Here is a 20,867-nt window from a genome sequence, read left to right as displayed (position 1 = left end):
GGAACTATCTTCCGTCGTGAGCAATTCTGCGCCGGAGAACTCACCTAAAAAGGCGAGTGATTTCACCAGTGAAAATAGGAGCAAAAAAAAGGAAGTTATTCTGACACGTCGTAACTTTTACTTAAACGGTGTAGAAAATATAGAAAGATTACGATATATATATTTGAAGCTTCCTGGTCGATGCGGTTGCGTAGTGCGCGTATTGTAATTGTGGGATATGCATACGCTATTTGCTCGTGTTCCTATTTTTTTGAATTGGCTATGACTTTGTCAAAAAAATATCACGAAATAAATATTGCGATATATATTAGCAGACACGACCACAACGCGTTCGCGTGTACATGTAAGTTCATGTAAGAAAAGAATACCAGTTTGTGCACCTTTTATCCTGGGAACTCCTAACGTTTGAAGAAAGGAAACGTTATCGAAGATTCTAAACTACACGGCTAGATAAACAACCGTGATGACGGGCGTCTCAAACGAAAAGCTATTGAAGATTCTTTAATTACGTGGCCAGGTGAATGACCACTATGGTGTGCGTATCAAACCATGCAATGAAAGAGACGTCAATGTAGCCTTACGAGAAATTGCGACACTCAACACCGCACGCTGGAACGCGTGTCAAACGCCACTTTCTCGCAGCGAACAGCATACGACTAAAACCGTTGTGGACAGTTTTCGGAATTTGCATGTAGTATTTTGTGTCATCTCATATGTCGCCTAATTGGATGTTTGTATGGCCTCCGTCACAGCAGTTGCAAAAGTTGTTTGATGGTACGGTCTTGTTTCATGACAAGCGGTGCCGCAAAAGACTAGCAACAATCCGGCTAACTTCATGACGTGGTTCGTACACGTATCAGCGTCGATAGAATGAAGGTGAACTTTGATGATTGTAAATTTGACGATCCAATGATTGCTCTTCAGATATACATGATTCAGGAAAAACAGCCACATGTTGTCCGTTGTCTTAAGAAGAAAAAGCTGCGTTACACTATATACAAAAGCTGAGCATTTGACAAGAAGGCAGATAAAAAGTGGAGGATGTTCAATATTTGTAAGCTTAACCTAACTTAAACACATGGAACACAATATGTGCTAGCGCTGCCTGTCAACGTGCAAGGTTTGGTCTGGTTACAAAATTTAATGTTGAGAGACTTCGATGAACGAACACAGCGCAAAAAAAGTACATTTCCGTCCCTCGATTGGTTGACGAACTTAAGAGATAACTGAGAATGACACTGTATCTCCGTGAACGAAGATTCCCAAGTGACACGCACCACAGAATCATCGTGCACGCCTTGCCATAATTCAGCTATGCTCTTCGAGTTCAGCCACCAGATGTGTACCAATCTAAACAAGTAGAGGCTTTGAGTAGAGGCCTAAATTGGATATACGTTGAACGCATCGTGGTTCTCACGAGCTATCTCCTGGTAGCTACATGTGTCAACTTTATGTTCATATTTAGCAATTATTCTGCCTCACAGACGCCTCACCCCCACCCTCGTTTCTTGTGATTTTTCACAATTTCTCAACTCCGCATTATCGTGGAAACATGAGAGTTTTTTATCACTCTCTGCTCAACTAAGGTTGTGGTACCGACTACTCAATTACCGCCTGCTTTCCATTACCACGTGTCACTTGACTACATCGACGGAGCCTGTAGCAGTAGTTTAGTGGTTGTAAGCACTTGTCTTGTTCCTTGCTCGCTCCAGTTTGTCAGCTTTTTAAAGAAGACTACAGATTATGGGGACTAGGCAAGCAAAGAAATATTTTCTCTTGATGAGGTCGTTGAAGGCGGCTAGCACCCAAAATTTCTTGGAATGAGTTGTTACATACGGGACAAAAAAAAAAAAACAGAAAAGGCGTTTTTTGTATTTTTGTGAGTGACTCCTTATCATCAGCATCTGTTTGTTCTCTTTGGAAAACATGGTGGGTGTTACAAATGGACTTTTTTGTGATGTCAGTCTGACATTTGCTTTGTTAAATATTTATTACAGCTTGTAGCTTCCGAACTTGAACGTTCATGTTCAATGGAATCACTCTCTCATATCGGCAGCCTCATATGCATCAATACTAAAAGAGTTTTCCCACACAACTGCGTCGTGAATTAAGATGACGGATCAGTATCTGTAGGGAACCACAAGGTGAAGTTGAGGTGTACCACCCAGATTGTGCTGGCCATCGTGTGTTCAAAATTAGAACTTGCATCATAACTGACGTTCCTTGCTGTGCGATTCTCTCTAGTTCTACGGACACGCTGTCCAATCCGCCTGAAAGATTTAACATGACTGTCGCATCAACAAATGAATTTATTGAAACTCCATTACGTTCTTGTCAAGCAAGTGGGCATAGTATTTGAAAAAAAAATTCATTCGTACGTTCGAAAATGGCGCGCATACAAGTTTTAATCAGCAGGTTAAGCAGATTTGCTTTTTGGTGATAAAAGCTAGTCGTGGGTGGCGAGTGCGATATTATAGGTAGTTAATAACGATCATCCATATTTGAAAGCAGTAGCTGAGTTGTCCTCAAATATTGTAAGCATAGACGCCAAAATATTCACGCCAGTAGTTTTAACGATCCTAATTAGACTAAAGAAATGCCTCAGAAAATGCCTGAAATGAACGAAACAATGAATGAAAGTTATTATCTTTCAAAGAAAATGCGAATAGTGCTCATGCGGAAAAGAGCCTGTCGCTAAAAGAAGTAATTGCTGTTTGTGACCCAGTAATAAAACAAAAAAAAATGTAGTTGCGACGTCATTTGCTATTCCTGTGAACAGACTGTGTTTTCGTGACGTTCGTGCTGAGTGGATGGTTCTATGAGTCGTTCCGCACAGATGTCCCATTATCTGCTACTTCAGAGGGCCAGCAGGAGATAGCAGGCCTTGTTAAAGCCTGTCGGCATATTATATTATCATTTTCGGTGAAGCACAAAAGCGGAATAAGCACGCGAAAGGCAGTAAGAACAAAATTAATTGATATAATATGAAATATTACAGAGCAACTCGTTATGACGTAAATGAGGTGTTTGGTGAACGAGTAATAATATTTTCTATATTAACACAGCAATCAAAGAAAACTTACGAAATATCAAAATAAAGAATCAACATCATAAGTAGGCACTCGTAGAACGAAGTTGAAATCATGGTATTCTGTTACTTCAGATTATAATTACACTTTACGTACAATTGGAGGGCACCGTTCCACTGTGTAGGTCCGGAAGGCTACTGCGGTGCGGATATTCAATTTCATTCTGTAAGTGTGCTGGTATAGAGTGGTTATTATCGAGTGTGATAATCGCACACGATAGACCACACTGCGGGTACGTAGCTACACCGATAAAGGCCGTATTACCTCTGCAGCGTACACGAATGCTCAAAGCAGCCAATGGCCATTTACTACCACTTATAGCATTTTCGGGTACGTCTATGGGACGAGCGAAGGGTGAACAGTTTGTGTTTGTCCTTTAAACGTAGTAGTGAGTTTCTTGCTTTAAGCACTGGCATTATTTGGCTCACATGTTAGCAGGAGTTTTGATAGTAGCTCAGCAGCGTTTCCTGGCCACTTTCAAGAAGAACCTTTTCAATTGTGGCGTCTGGTGCGGCTTGCGTAAGGTATGTGTACAATGTGATGCCGTCAGTGAGACTATGTAGGCTACAGAAGGTGCCACACCAGTTACAAAAAAAAAGAGATATAGCCAGAGAAGGAACGACTAGGCGGCGTTTTGACAGACTTGCACAAAGGCGGCTTATATAGTTTTTTTAAAGCGAAGTTTTTCCTCTACTCAATAAATTGGTTCTATGAAAATACCAGGTACTTCTCTGGTAGGAGTTTGGATGACTGTAATCATGTATGAACACACTCAGCATAAAGGGATAACGCTGAGTATCGTAACGGCACAGATGAAAACCCCCATTGAGCTCTAATGTTTGGTGCACATTAATTTGCATCGCGAACATCCTGGCTTGTCACGTAGTACCACCTTCAAAGTTCGGAAAAGCAGAACTTATTGGTGTTCTATGTTTATTTTCCAAGAAGGAAAAAAAAAGAATATGCAAGTTCATTTTCTCGTTTGAGAAGAATTCTTGAAGGAAACAAACCCTGCTCTTTCAGGAGCAGCCTTTTTTTGTGCTTTGAGATATCTTTCACAACAAGAGGCGCAGGAAATCGTATCAATGCGATACCCTTACCCGCACTGCCATTCACTAACAGTAAGCACAGTTCTCCGTGCATCCACGTGGACGATTTTGGAAGCAGCGGTGGGCTGAGGTCCGCTGTGCAACGAGTGCATCCTCAAATTTGAAATTGGAGCTCTCGTGTTCAAACACGGCCTTATCTGTTCGGTGGAGCTTGATGTTTGGTACGTTTGTGTCTGCCCTGAAAGGTACGTTGCTGTGTTTGCTTAAAATGGGGAATGGAGGAGATAGGTGCGACTGTGCACGTAGTACGTGCTTTATAATGCCGCGTGGTGGGTTCAGGTTGAGTGCATATTTGGGTGAATTTTTCTGGGAGCACGTGGGTTTGTATTTGTCTGTGAGTGCGTGTGCGGGTGTACCCTGTTTACGTGCAAGAGCTCAGGGCAAAGGGAGTCTCATGATATCTATTTCTGTATGTGTTTTCTATGTCCTTTTTTTTGAAGGACTGCACAGTAGGGTAGTCTCTCATTTGAGGCCAGTGTGTGCTAGTAATGTTGCAAACAATGGCACTGCATGTAATGAAGAAATGTAAAATGCCACCCGCTGCGGTGATAGCGGTGCTAGAAGACTGACTCGAACGTTACATTATCAGATGCAGGCCCCGGTCGCCTCATTTTAATGTTTGAGGCCTGTGTGCTTAGATTCAGGTGCACGATAAAGAAGCCCAGGTGGTAGAAATTTCTAGAGCCTTGCCCTATGGTGAGCGTTATAATCATATTGTGATTTGGATATTCAAAAAGTTCAGAAATTTAATGCCGCGCACATAAACGGACCTACATAAGTGTGGTGGAAGCACTGGCTGCGGAGGGCATTGTCAACAAAAGCAGTTGGTAGGAATAGACCATAACAGCTCATGCTGTAAAATTAACGTGAGATTTCAAAGGGAAGGAACGATTTTTGGTCGCTTTGGACAGCACACATCTTATCCTATTCTTAGAGGCTAGGGGAATTCCTGAAAAATAAGGAAACATAGATGCATAAAAACAACGGTTAGTTTTTGTGCTGAGAGGCTTCAACAAGGCTAAAATTATGGTAGCCTCGAGGTTTAGGCTATACTAGCGCTGATGTAAACATTCACACCTATTAAATGGCGAAATGTTTACTTATCTGTCTGATGTAACACGCTGAAAAGGGTCTTTAATTTACAATATATAAGGATGACGATGATCTTGTTTCGTTTATTTGCAGAAATTTTGTTGTTGTGAATATTATGAATATCTTGTTCTGTTTATAGAAGTAATGGCTTGCACAGGGCCTAATTCTGCTATGCAGATTGAGCTCACAGTGGCACGTTCAATAAATAGGCGTACAATTACGTGCGCAATATGATGAAATCGTCATTGAAAGTATAATTTCTTCGACAACGGGTTAGATATGGAGGCTGCCTCGAAAGACCACAATTAGTTCATGCCCATTGTGAAATCTTCACATGTGGAGAGAAATTTGTTGCTAGCATGACACCCTCCGGTATAGAAACATTGAAATAGGAGCACCAGTTCTATACCCTTTGACATCAACAGAAAATCGGTTCCTGTCTTGCCTTGGTGCCTGAATTTCCTACAAGAAAAACGAGCAGATGCCACACGCTGGCTAGCACGAAAATGAAGCAAGAATTGTGTCATAGTTAAGCGCGATGCTACGCCTGGTGGTTCTTGTTGGATGCATATCCAGAGAGATATATCTTGTAGCATAAAGTGGCAGTTTAACTATTTCTATTGAAAGAGCTAATTGCTTACGCACTACTGAAGTTTGTGTGCATCCGCTAGTCTCCATGTACAGTTTTCAAGTTTAATTTCACGTGTTAATTGACGTTGCCAAGTCATATGCGTCTGCAAGCGAATTATATACAACACGCACATAAACGACGTACATAACACGATTTGCAACTCATGTTGCAAATTGCGAAAGACTGGTTATTTCCAAGTTTTTACAGTGTATAGTATTCTTACATGAAGTCCGCACTAGGTGCAAATACCATAAACCGTGCCTAGTTTAATGTATTTGACTCATGGGAGCGACAAGGATATTACACGCAACATTATAGGTCAACCGATGGTTTCATAAATACGAGAGTGGGTTGGGGAAAAAGCCCCAGGAGAAAAAACACGGCCATGCGTTGTGGCATGGTCCTCTTGCACACGCAGTCTACGAAATTGAGCATCCAGCTGGCTTCGAGAGGATGAGTGAAATGTACTGCTAAAAAAAATTTCTTTTACAGCGAAAGATGTTATCAGAATACAACAAGGGTCGATTGAGCCGTAGTCATCCGTCGCCGCCGTCATGTGCGGTAACGACTTTTGCGCGAAGTAAGAAAAAAAAAATAAGTAAGTAAGAACACCATGAACACAACGAAATTCGAACTGGGGTAACCTGCGTACCAGCCTTGTATTCTATCGCCCAGCCACGCTGGCGCTCGACGCTCCGTTGCAAACTGGCCGTAGGGTGCCTTGATGTCGGGAAAGAAACCTCGTTATTATGAGCAATGAGTCATTTTATGGAATGTTCCGAAGAAACAACCATGCGTCATACAATTCGAACTGCGCAACGAGTGAATTGTCGAGTGCCACAACCCATTAAAAAAGTTTCAGGCATAATTTTTTATCGTCGTCAGCCACGGCATAAAGAAATTGCACAAAATTCCTTGCAAGCATGTTGCGAGTACCACGCTTCTCCGAAGAATGACGAAATACGGCATAGTAATCGTCTTCTTTCTACACAAAAATTATGAGCTATCGTGTAGTGGGCACCCTGCAAGTGTGATTGTAAGAGTTAGCCAAATAGTGTTTACAAAAGGCTCTGAAAGGTTGCTTTTCCAGCTTTCGCTGTGACTGTGCAGCGCGTTCCGCGCAGGCCTGGTGGTTTCTTTAAGGCAGCTTTCCGCGAATATTATAAGTTATAGTAAAATAGTCAACGGAAAATTCATAGCCTTCTGAAGAAACAAGCTCCACTTTACCGACACAACGTACTTAGTCCACTCTTCAGACTTCATCAAAGGTGAACTACCTCAAAAATCAATACTGCATGCAGCCAAAACCTCACCGTACACTAAAGAACGCTACTGCACGCAGGGCACCTTGAGATGACGAACAAAAATCACAGCATATCTACGAAGTGAGAGATGATAAGGGGGACGAAGCGCTGGAGGGTTTCATCGCTAAGCCGTGAACCATCGGCGAATATCGCCCACTACATCATCGAAGACGTGACAAACACTGCATATATTTATACAAAAAATTTTATTATTGTTAAGTGGTAGCTATACGTCGCTTCCATTCCCCATTCATTATAACGGCTTTATGGTCCGCGAAGTGATGGATCGGCGATGGGGCGTAGTGGGATGTTTGAGAGGACGAAGTAGTGGGCAGCCTGCAAAGATGGAGCTATAGGCAGTCACGTAGAAACAAGGGATGGACTTAATGAAAAAATCTATGGTTCGTTAACGTGCACCTGGATACAAGTACAAGACCATCTTGCATTTTATATTTGCTACTCCTCAAGAGTATTGGTTATATGGTCGCTGAAGTGGTGGATCGGTGATGGGGTGTAGTGTGATGCTTGCAAGGTGGCTACATACACCAACGAAGAAAGGAGAAGCTAGTGGTTTCCCCCTCTTTCACTGCGCCCTGCTCAGCCTGTATGAGTACTCTTCACCCTCTCTTTCTTTTCCCACCTCCTTGCTTTCCTACACATGGCTATCGTATGTTTTCTTTCTATTTATGTTTCTCTCTGTTTGTCTATATGCCTGCCAATTTATTTCCCCTTAATTATTTTGTTTTTTTGGTGTTTCGTTGTCTCTTTCTTTTTCTTTCTATATTTTCTAGTCCTGTCACCCATAGCAACGCAATCATATGGTTCCCATATATTCTCGTTCGACTAGAATGCCTATATAACAGAATTTTTTTTCGGTGATCTCCTCCAGACTGTGGGTACCCAGTTTGAATCTCGCCCCACCAAGAAATATTCTTTCCTCAAGTCCCTCCAACTTTTTTCTCCTCTCTACTGCTCTTCTCATCTCCTCCTGGTTTCCGTTTTTCAACGCATTTTCAAGCGCAGAACTCAGCGAAGCCAGGTGCAGCTGTGCCCAGTGGTTGTTAGCGAAGGCGAGCATCTGTGGTAGATCCAGCGCGCTATCTTCAGCTTGCCCAGTTCCGCTCTCAAATATGTTGAAAGTGAGTTACAGTGCATATACAAATCGCGTCTCGATGTTATAAACAACAGCACATCAGTTATCAACACATGACTGTCCAGTCTGTAATCGTATACGCCGCCCCTTGGCCCATTAACCAAGCGAAATAGTTTATATTAGCTTAATGCACATAATTCTCAAGACATATGGTTATACACGTAAAACATATAAATATTAACGCATGCTTTATTTTTTCGCGAGCTTAAGCTTTTGAAGTCTTCTTGCGCATGCCGTTGTCAAAATTAGTATTAAGAATCATAAGCAATGGTCACCATGCAATGAGAACGTTTCTCCGAGCCAGGTATAACGTTCCAACTACGTTTAACAAGCTCAAATGTCTTTGTTATACAAACGGGCTCCCTGACAAAAAATCAAGTAAAAGACTATAGGTGATCGTCTAGGGTCGTCAGGACGTGAGCCTTCATTTACTAGAAAACATGGCGATAATGAACGGGGACACACGGAAAAACAACGCAGCGGGCGCTGAGAAAACTGCGCAAAGCGCGTTGACGATATCCCGACGAGGGCATCAGCAGGCAAAAGTGAAAGCGGGAGCAATCAGATCATGAGGAGATGGCCCCTTAACATGTCAACCAAAGCAGGGCTCCAGTGTTTGGCGAGACAGGAGCGCGAATTCCGAACGCCTTGCCGCCCGGCATTATCGTCCATCACTCTGGCATATATCGTCTCCCCGTTTCCATCTGTGAGTCGCGAAAGGCGGCGCGAAGCGTCCCAGCTCGACGTCACATTTCTTACCCAACGCGATGCTGCGCAGTGTACCGGAAAAATGCGAACGTAACCTGCAGAGCATCTTTTCTTTGAAGAACAAATAAAGAACAAAAGGAAAGCAGTATCTGCTAGACGACCGTTCTTGCACCGAGTGGACAAAGTGGCATGAGTGTTTTGGAGGAACATCGAGTCTTATTGATTGATTGATTGATTGATTGGTTTATATGTGAAGTTAAACGTCCAAAAACCACCGTATGATTATGAGAGACGCCGTAGTGGAGCGCTCCGAAAATTTCGACCCCCTGGGAATCTTTAACTTGCAGCCAAATCTGAGTACATGGGCCTACACCATTTTTGCCTCCATCAAAAATGCAGCCGCTGCAGAGTCTTGTTCAGTCTTACGCACTGCAGCTTCACCTTTAAAAATACTTATTTTTGGAAACTAGTTGGTCGTAAATTCTGAAGAGTGCTATTTCTTGGTGTCCGTTCAGTTGAACACTTCATTACTGACACAGTTTGCTTTATGCACTAGTGTAGTGAAATAGTGCGTGATCTGAAAATCATTTCACTTTAGAAACAAAAAAAAATGTCAGAAAAGCAAATGAAACGTGCTGAAAGTGTTGCCCGAGTGCCAAACGTTGCTGCCACCTCACTGTGGGCGAAAGCTTCAAGGTAAATAGTTGCCGGCGTTTAAAAAACTCACTAGGTCATTTAGCTATTGAAGTGTCGCTGCGTCGTCACCGTTTTAGCATAAATATCACAAATTCACAACGGTCCTCTACCAGCGCTGCTGATGTAAATTAATGCAGCTGTACATGTAGATTTAGGTGGAAGCTGTTTTCTGAAATTCGGGCCCTGATTACAACCAGATGAGAGTGTTGAACTTTCCTGCCCTATATTTGCTGGCGGAGAGCAACGCGGAGAGAAACCTGAGTATTTTTGAGGAACTCAACATGTGTTAGCTTATAAGCCTAAATAGTCGTGCATTCCGTCATGAAGCTGGGTGCTCATTTTATTTTTGAAATCAATATGCCATATATATTATACGCGCTGACAATAGATAATGATAGATATGTGAAGTTTTACGTCCTAAACCCACCATATGATCATGAGAGGCGCCGTATTGGAGGGCTCAGGAAATTTTGACCACCTGGGGTTCTTTAACGAGCACCCAAATAGAAGCACACGGTCCTACAACGTTTCTGGCTTCATTGAAAATGCAGCCGCCGCAGCCAGGATTCGATCCCGTGACTTGTGGGTCAGCAGCCGAGTACCTTAGCCACTAGACCACCGCGGCGCGGGGCGCTGGTAATAGATAGAGTCAGCACATTTCTCTCACAATGTTAGTGTTTCAGAATTGGCTGACTTCCATTTTCGAGTGTCAACATGCTGTCTTAACTCAATAAACATAACATAATCCTTACGCTATTGTCACGTTTGAGACGTTGTTCATGATTACCATAAAAATTCAAATGTGTTGACGCTGCTATGACGTTTGCACAATAAACATTTTCGTATTATGTTGCGCTTGCAATTTAGAAGATAAAGACGCAGTTAGAAAAAAAGGGTTGAAATCGAGCAGCTCTGTTCAATAAGAACTCGGGTTTTCTGATTATGTAATTAGTTTGAACTTCTCTTTAGTAGCAGCTCCACGCGCAGTTGCCACGTGCCCTTATTTCTCTATTTTGATCTATTCATGTTTCACCGACAAAAGCTGTTGCGTATCACTGCTCGGCCCGGGAAGAGGGGTAGGGCTGTTGTATATGGCATCAAAAAATTAACAAAGGTGAATTGAAAAGTGTATGTATTGGGCCCTGAGTTATAAACTTCAAATTTTATTTGAAGTCAAGCACAGCAAAGGCCGGCATTTTCGGCGATGCAACTGAGGCAAGCGAGTAAGGGATGAATGAAGCAAGCCATTTTAGAGACGTGAATGAGCACTGCTGCATATTTTGTATTCGTCTCCGCCGTCCGATAGCTACAGCTAAACAACTACCAGCCCCCTTTTTCTCCATGAAATTCTAGCTTGAATTAAATGCATACGAGCAGACAAACAAGCAGCAAGAGTTTCAATTAATGGTGTTCCCAAAACCAAATGAAATGCTGTCGTTTAGAAAAAGTAAATATTATTATCAGACACTCGCTATTAAAGAGGAGAGCGAATTACTTCTGGTGAGCTAAGTTCATCAATGGACAACTAAATGCATACACAGGCACTCTTTCCTTCCTCTTTCATTGAAACGCAGCAGTCGTAGTACAGACGCAAACTCAGCAGTGCAAGGCCATTGCCGCACAGCCATAGCGGTAAATCAATGAAGAGGATTGGGCCAGTTGGTGATACATGATCGAAGTATACTGCACGGTAGAAATCATGGACGGGGAAAAGGCTGGTATCTGGCAAATGGCTAATGCGTGCAATGAATTCGATACTCTGCCTCGTGTTTCGGGTATATGAAATTTGTCGTTTGTTGAAATGCTAACCTTGCTTTCTTCTTTTTTTTCTGGTTTGTCAGATATAAATTGAGTTCGTGGTAAAAATTGGCCCCGTATCTGCGTCCTAATCTGTAATTGTCGTCGAAAGACATCTTGCGTGTGGAGAGAGTGAACAAAACGTTTATTTGATGTTCTGCGCATGAAAGTCGGTGAATGGTACTTCGGAGGCGCTTCGTTAGAATGCCTCGAGCATGCAGCGGAGGCGAGCGAGTGCATCAAGTACCGTCACACGTGAGACACGAGCGATATCTGGCAGTTATCCTGGAAAACAGAGCGCGCGCTGTGCGCGCCCGTCTCTGAGGTGATAAGGTGTAAATCGCAAGGCGGCGGGTAGGTGCCACCACCGTGTCGTCTTCACTTGCCGTTTCGTGCAAGCGTTGCGTGGCCAGCGCAGCGTTATAAAGGCTACGATCCTTAAAATTACGTATGTATGCATTTTATAGTGAAAAATAGATACATAATATTGTCGTCTTGTTATGGTGCCTCAGATATGCGCAATAAGTGTTTTTTAATTGACAATCACAAAAGTTCGCACACTGTATTTTGAGCAATATTGGTGGGCGCTGCGGATGGAGTGAGCCGTTAGGGGTATCGGCTGGTGCCGTTTATAGTACCGAGTATCGTTAGAGTAGACAAACAGAGAAATGGACAGACAGACGAACATTTTGCGTCGAAGGTTTCTAAGAAGGACTATCGTCTTTAATAAAGCTTCAATTGATAGCCTGCGCTCATCTTTTTCGTTTTTCCATCCGTGTCCACTGCTTTTGAAGTTTTCTCTTTCCAGAAGGTAGTGACTACGCTTTAAGCCATAATTTTTCGAAGTATAAAAATAGCAACCACTGCGCCATTATTTCTCTCTCTACTAATAGACAAAGCATGTGATATCGGTCAGTAATGAATCATGCGCAGTATATTTTTTTGATGCTCTGTGTGTCTGTTGACAATGAAGAATTATCGCTCAGCATATTGGAGTGGAGGGGAAAAGATTAAAGCCCACATGTCCTGCGCAATTAACATGGTGTCATCCTTCGTTGTTATTTTACTAATAAGTTACACTGCATTACATATGTTAACACTATTTTCTGCTCGACATGGCAATTTATACGGTTTTTATTTCAAAGAAGCTATCAGCACCATCATGGCTCTGTAGTAGAGTACTCAACTGCCAAGCATAGTGCCCGAATTCGAATCCCCGTCGACCCTGGGTATTTTTTTCTTCGTTTAGTTTTTTAAGTCTCTCGGTTGCACCGCCGACGCCGACAGAAGTGGCGATGGTGATGCCGCGCAAGACAGAAACGAGCCCTTCATAGCTGCGCTCTGAACTTCAATGACTTGATGTATACGCGAGAATCTATATGTATGCGAAGGAGAACGCACTGATAGTTGAAATAAGCCCACGGATCATGTATTATCTAGGTTACTTTATGTGAGCCGATAATGCTAGCGTCCTGAAGCAAAAACTGCTTAAAAATTTCACCACTGTCAAACTACACTGTTTGTGTGTATAGGTGTGCACGTGCAATAAGGCATGCACTGCATCAGAAAAGACTCTTCATTTTTTTTTTCATTTTCTTCGACATTCTGCATTCGCTACGTGTAGAAGGATGTTGCAACGCATTGTAGCATTAAGCACTTATGCACACACCAGTATTAAATTATACTACTGCACGTTTCTCCGACTACGTCATTCTGGTATCACTTGGGTTAAGGTGACATGACCGGCTGTATAGGAAATACATGCAATCGTCTATTGCTTTAGCTGCTGTACCAACTGTATTGAATAAAACATCTGAGTGTTTCCTGTTTTAGCGCTGTGGGTAGATACGCTTGACATTCAGTGTATGCATTTAAAAAAAGGGGGAATCTCAGTAATGTGCCACAGTATTGTTTAGATGTCATACTGTTTTTTTTTTACCTTGCGTGTGTCGAATCTTCCTGTGACGTCCGCAGCAGCTGTGTAAAGCCGGTAATTACAAAATTGATCGGATAAGTAGACGACTGGAAATTGAATTTGTGATCCCAGCTGCAGGGAGGCAGAAAATACATGGCAGTGAAATGAACACGGTGCAGGGGCCCTTTTCTGGCAACGAAACAAATAATATGGTAGACCTATTGTCTCCCAACTTTGCAGAAGACCTGTGGTGCGTATTTTAGCTCTCATAGGGCCGACATATTACGCTAGCTCATATGTATTTAAGGTGATTGTTATCCTCAACAGCAAAGCAAATGGAAGACTGGTTGTTTCTAAGTTTTTACAGTGTAGTGTTCTTACATAAAGTCCGCAATAGTTGCTACTTGCCTTAGTGTGGTGTCAGACATGATTTAGTCATAGCAAACAATGCAAACACTGGAATACAAATAGGACGTGTGTTTCATAAAGATGCAAGGACTACTTGCTTTTTCTCACTTTTTCTGTTCTCGCATGCAGGCATTTCGGGTAATTGTCATGGATACGATCAGATTATCGGAAAGGCCCACACACCGTCCTTTAGTCGAACCAGAATCACCAAACGTGTACAGCGCTACCATGGGAATGTACAGGGAATCGAATGCACGGTTGCTCGACACCTTCAAGAACGCGTTTGCTCCGACGCTAACCAGTAAAACCAACGCAAGTGACGACAACCTGCCAGCTCCACGGTTCATCGACATTGGATGCGGCACAGGAAATTTCACCCTCAACTATCTTCTGCCACGCTGCTCGTGTCAGTGCCTAGAACTTGTAGGCGTCGACAATTCGCCCGCCATGCTGGAATACGCGAGGATACATCACAGCCACGAGAAGATTAGTTACGGGCATCTGGACATCGTTGAAGGTGACGTGGACAGATTTGTGACAGAGCACGGTCTTTTCGCGCGTTTGTTTTCTTTCAGCTCAATGCACTGGATCAAGGACAAAGCTCGAGCTTTCAGAAACTCGGAGAAGCTGATGACACCGGGAGCAGAGTGCTTTATCGTATTCGAGAACTCTATTTCAATATTCGAGGTCTTTATGGCTCTGGCAGGTTCACTACGATGGAAAAAGTATGCAGAGGTAATACATTTCAACAAGTATCAATGAAAAAAAATCAGAGTGAGCAGTGTTTCTGCTTGTTATTGTCACTTTTGTTACATTATATTGATTCTTACGTATAGGTGGTCGCGCAAGTGTTTGTTGTATGTAATATCCATATTTAAGGCTGAATTAGTAGACGTTGCTATGTTTAAAGCTAATGCTTCTAATTATATGAATAGAAAAGCAGAAAAACAGCAAACTAAACAACGAGATAAAACTATCAAAGAGCCACAATTTCTGGGCAATGACATTTCGCGTTCGTCGTAGATGTCATTTATGTTTCAAAAATTTATCAATTTGCAGTTAAAACTTGTATCATCTATTAGCCCATCAACATATCAGTAATGTATGCATTATATATTGTGTGAAGTATCTCTTCGTACCAACAAATATGCGCTTTTTTTGCAATTTATGCAAACAGGTCCTGCTAGAGAGGGTTCCTAGCACAGCTTGCTGCATGGACATTACTTCGTTGAGGGCGCTGTTGTGGCGTGTCTTGAACGAGACGAACCTAACACCTCTCTCATGTGAGGTTCTGCGATTGCCAGTGGTCGAAATACCAAACTTAAACGACGCAATAGCTTTAAAGCTTCTTTCTATTATAACAACACTGCTTGTTCGAGTGGGTATAGGTGGCTCGAACGTGGAATACGTTCGCTTTCGCGTGTGACTATTAAATAACTTTGCCGGGGGCATAAGTCTGCAGTCTATTATGTTATAAATTTTTACCCATTATTTTGTATTCTGAGCCATTTCATAAAAGCGGTATGCGTTATTGATATCCTCAAAACGTTCAGCTCTCAACCACTCTGGTTTCCCCATGGGATCAGTAAACGAGCGAAAAGAGAACACACTCGGAGGATGCTTAAGCTTCATCTTTGGGATGAGTTTACTCGTTTTATTGCCGAATTTTTGAATTTTTGATCACGGAAACAATTACGATTTTTCGCACATGATCAACGACACTTTAACCGACAGTGTCACGCACACCAACTTTTTCTCAACACAAGCTTTTGAACGTTAGTATAGGACTATGATGAGTGTAGGCGAAAGTGTCATTATATGCGCCGACACCAATCTTAACCCTCCTCATTTTTAGAGCAGATTGCGTGCACATCAGTTGTTGAAGAATAACGTAGAGGCAGAGGGTCTATCAGTCTGGTTACACTAAAAAATCTAGTATATAGAATTCGATCACCAAAATAGGTTGCAGTGCACACTCCAGACATTACAAAGTTACATTTGTTTTTTTTCAATATTCTTGAAAGTAACTGTCGTCCTGAGAGTTCTAGCATCAAAAACTGGGGACCTTTCGGAGAGTCCGCGGTCATGTTATGGACATAAATATCTTAGAGATGACTTACTGATCACCATGCTTTTCCTGAATTCTTTCGCAGACCGGATCGTTTCCTACAATCCAATCTACCGACTTATCAAAGATGAAGAGAAGGATGAGCTCATTCAATCCACACAAAAAATTCTCGCCGAGAGAGTCCAAGGAATCACCGAAGGCCGGGTGCGGAATTACTGGTTTACTTTCGTTATCCACGCTTTCAAACCAACAAAGGCGAACCTCTCCACTGAGCTGCAGACTAAATAAAGCATGCTTCTTTATCGGAGTATTAAATTACGTTTAGATGCGAAGTGTCTTATTGTCAAACTCAATCCGGTGTCAGGACCACCAATACAGCGCACCCCTTCCCGTCTCTCCTCTACTGGGTTCCCTTGTCTGTTGCCTCGCAATTGTGCCGACGCTGGCGGCATTTGCTAGTCAATGCTCACCACTCCCCCTCTCTTTTCTCTGACTATCCCCTCCTAGAGGCGTTTACAGCCCCATGGTATCCTGGCTGCCATAACCTTTTTGATGAAGGCGAAAATTCTTGAGGGTCGAGTACCCATAGTTAGGTGCACGTTATGCAATCCAAGGCAGTCAAAATTTCCAAAGCCCTCCACAGAGGCAGTACTCATAATAATACCGCGGTTTTAGGACGTAACACAAAAAAATAATAAAGAAGACATAAAAAGTATGCCTCGCCAAGTAAGGATAACGTAAAGCAAGCTAGCAGGTGGTATCGTTGGTTGAAAGCGGCATCAGATGAAATAAACTTTTAGAGTTAAATGTTTAGGACATTTTTCGAACACAAACCAGCTAAGCATTTACTGTCCATGCCTTTTCCCCGGCCGAACCAGCTGAAATAGAATGCGGTGACATATTTTGGGGCCTGAGACTGTCCTGAATTGCGGTCTGAAAATTCCAAGAAGTTAACAAAAATTTCCTTTTCATCACTGCAAATTTTCCCTTTTGTTCAATGAACATTATTAGGTCTTTACTGAATGCAGAGTTACGCTTTTTACAGGATTACATAATTTAAACCTTTATTTGGGATCACTTTTTTTTTTCGTAGTGTGCCGCACACATTGCTTAGCCACCGAAGACCGATTTTTCTGTCCCCTTAAAAGGTACAAAGAAGTGGACGTGCACGCCAACTAGTGGTAAGAAGCAGCCTTGCTCCGAAGACAGAGTGGTGTCCTTTCGAGGGCTTCGTCATTAGCACTGTCATCCTGTATTCGCACTAAGCAGAGAGATTGGCAGCATCAATATCTTGCTGCGTCGCGCCAGGCCTGCCACGTAATTAGGGTCCGACGTGCACAGCTGTCACCCGGAAAATATTGATCGCCGAGTTCATTGGTGACATTTTTTGCAGTCTACAGTTGGTCGGGACAATTGCCAGCAAATCGATTAGCAATCATTTACTTGGGAAGGGAAGAATTATACTAATGATGGAAAAAATTGTGCTTCACATTATCAAGAACAAGAATGAAAGAACAAAAACATTGTTCAATTGGGCACAGTGAACGCACTTGCAATAAAAGTTCACAATTTTCGGGGAATAATTAAATCATCAGCCTCTGCTTAGACTTATACGAAAAAAAAGAACATCAATGTCCCTCCAATCGTTGCAGGAATAAATGAAAGCAACATTAAGCAAATCACGCGTTTCAATTGTACCGATGATTCCGCGGTAAACTGGCTACCACTGTATAATAATAGTTTAAGCTTCGCTGAGGCGACTACGGAAGTTTTTTAAGGCTTTGCTGCATTAGACCGCAGTTTGTTCAAAAACAACTTGCTGAAGCTTCGAAAGAGTGATAGTTCTTGCAGTTAGCTGATCGTCGGTGTAGGCGCTGTGTTACTGTACTGCTAGATTTGAACACCAAGCGCTCAAGGGAGGAGGAGGAGGAGGAAGAGGAAGAAAAGAAATGAGAGGCAGGGAGGTCAACCAGACGCACGTCCGGTTTGCTACCGTGCACTGGGGGAAGGGGTGAGGGATTAAAGAAGAAAAGAGAGAGAAGTGAAGGGCAACGTATGTGTCGATGTGACCTTGTCCAATGCACGCTTATAAGTGGTCGCGTAGTCCGGTCGTCTTTAGAAAACTTAGCAATGCCCACGTCGCTTTGCTGGCCAGCGACGCGTAGAGCCATGAGCCAAGGATCTTCGCTTCGGAAAAAGGTCTACTATCTAGTGTCTCTAATGTTTCGCGTAGGAAGTGGCGTTCGCTCGCAAAACGTTCACAAGAACACAGTAGATGTTCTATTGTCTCGTCAGTGTCACACGATTCAAATCGGGAGCTATCCGCCATTCCTATGCGAAAGGAGTACGCCTTTGTAAAAGCTACTCCTAACCACAGGTGGCACAGTAAAGTTGCATCCTGGCGGGAGAGGTCCGATAGAACTTGAAGCTTTCTCGATGGGTCCAATTTGTGTAGGCGGTGGTTCCTGCCACTGGGGTCACTCAGCCAAGTTTCCGACATGGTGTTAGCGAACGAGTGAAGGCCCCTTGCAGCGTTGGTTCTCGACAATGGAATTGGGGTTGTCTGGGCGTCCACTTGGGTGGATCGGGAGCATTAGCAGCAAGGTCATTACCGACAATACCACAATTTCCCGGTAACCACTGGAACACCATGTCATGTCCTTTCGATAAAACTTCGTGAATCACTTCTCTTATTTTATTCACTAGTTGTTGATGCTCCCTTTGTCGTAAAGCTGATTGCAATCTCTGAAGGAATGCCTTGGAGTCGCAGAACACCGCCCATTTTTGAGGTCGGGCTTCCGCGATATAAAGTAGAGCAGCACGTAAGGCGGCAAGCTCCGCTGCTGTGGATGTTGTCCTATGCGACAGTTTGAACTTTATAGTGACCTGGTACGTCGGGATGACAACAGCACCCGTAGAGCTGTCAGCCGAGACCGATCCATCGGTGTGAATGTGGGTCCTCTGGCCGTATTTTTCGTTGAGTAGCGACAATGTCACCTGTCGTAGGACCACTGTAGAACGACGGCCCTTGTTTGTTATTTCCGGAATAGTAAGGCACACCTGTGGTTTTTGTAGGGACCACGGAGGTGACGCTGGTCTTGCTGCTGGAGTGAAGCATGAAGGAAGGCATTCTTTATGTTCAGAAATAATCTTTGAAAACATTGCTTGAGGTCTTTGAAGTGGCAACACTGCAACATGGTGACCAGGAACTCGGCAGAGGTGTCTTATGTGGGCTCTCAAATTGTCAGTGGTGATGTATGTTTGAATTGGACGCTTCCTGCGATCATAATTGCCCCGTAGGTTGAGGTGCATCGCGGCAATCCTAAGCACACGCGTAGTGCTTGTCCTTGCAGACTTTCGAGGGTGCGGATGTTCGTCTTGCACGTACTTGCCAGTAATGGCAAGCTGTAGTGCAGAAATCTAGAAATCCCAGAAACAGTGCCCTGTATAGCTGCATCATTGACCTTATCGTTGTGCCCCAAGATTTTCCGCGGAGGAACAGCATTATATGGACGATGGAAGTTAGCCTTCTTTTCAGGTAATTGCAGTGGGCACTCCACGAAAGGTCCCTGTCAATAATCACACCCAGGAAGCGATGGTTCTTCTGGTATGGAATATTTTGTCCGTTGATGGTAACAGGGTGTTGTGTGATGGCTCTGCGAGTAAACGCAACCAATGCACATTTCTCCGTTGAGACGGAAAGACCTTGCTTGTGGAGATATGAGCATGTCAGGGTGGCCGCCTGCTGGACTCTTGCACGTACTTGTAGACGAGTTACAGCCGAAGTCCATAGACAAATATTGTCAGCATACATAGATATGAGGATAGTACTTGGCTAAATTTCACGAAGTCCTACCATCACGAGGTTAAATAAAGTGGGACTTAATACGGCGCCCTGAGGGACGCCACGGGACGTATAGTAATTGGGGGTAGGTCCATCTGAGGTTTGTACAAAAAAGGACCTTCTCGTCAAATAATCCTGGATCCATTAGACCATCCGACCACCGATTCCGACAGCTTCCAACGAGTCTAGGATGGCTTTATGTGTTACGTTATCATAAGCCCCTTTGACGTCAAGGTAGAGTGCCAGTGGTATGCACTTGAGGCTCTTCTGTTGCTGGATAAATGTTGTGAGACCAATCACGTTGTCAAGAGATGACCTACCTCGCCGAAAACCTGTCATGCAGTTTGGGTATACGTTGTAGCGCTCGAGGTACCATTCTAGGTTCCTACGCAACTTGCGAGGGCAACAGGGCGAAAGGATGTCATATCAAATGGTGACTTTCCTGCTTTGAGTAGTGGCACAAGTCGACTTATCTTATAATCCTGGGGAACAATGCCTGCCTGCCATGAGTGGTTGTAATAGCTTAACAACTGTCCCCTTGCCTCCTTTTGAAGGTTGGCTAGAGCAGCGTAGGTGAAGCCATCGGGTCCTGGTGAAGATGATCGTCGGGAAGCCGCCAAAGATGCGTCACGTTCTTCTATAGCGAAAAGATTGTCCATTTCAGAGATGCGGGGTTCAGGGGTAACACTCCTAATGGTGCTAGCGGACAAGGCGGACACACCAGCAATTCGCGTACAAAACACATTTGCCACTTCAAGTTGGGTGGGGTCTAAATGTAGGGCTAAAGCCATGAAAGGATGTCTTTGTGTGGGAGTCGAGCGTAGGCCACGAATAGTGCTCCAGATTCGTGACAACGGCTTTCGGGGATCCAATGATTCGCACAATGAAATCCAGCATTCCTGTTCAAGTTTGTCTAAAGGTCGTTGGGCTTTTTTCTGTATGCGTCGTGCCAGCCTCAAGTCGCATATTGCTTTCGTCCGCCTGTCTCTCCTTTCCGCCTTTCGGCGAAGCGTGCGCAGTTTTTCCAGTTTAACGTCGAAATCTCAACGCTTG

Source organism: Rhipicephalus microplus, unplaced genomic scaffold (assembly GCF_043290135.1).
Source record: "Rhipicephalus microplus isolate Deutch F79 unplaced genomic scaffold, USDA_Rmic scaffold_120, whole genome shotgun sequence".
NCBI lineage: Eukaryota > Metazoa > Arthropoda > Arachnida > Ixodida > Ixodidae > Rhipicephalus > Rhipicephalus microplus.
Note: the sequence above shows the minus strand (reverse complement) of the source record.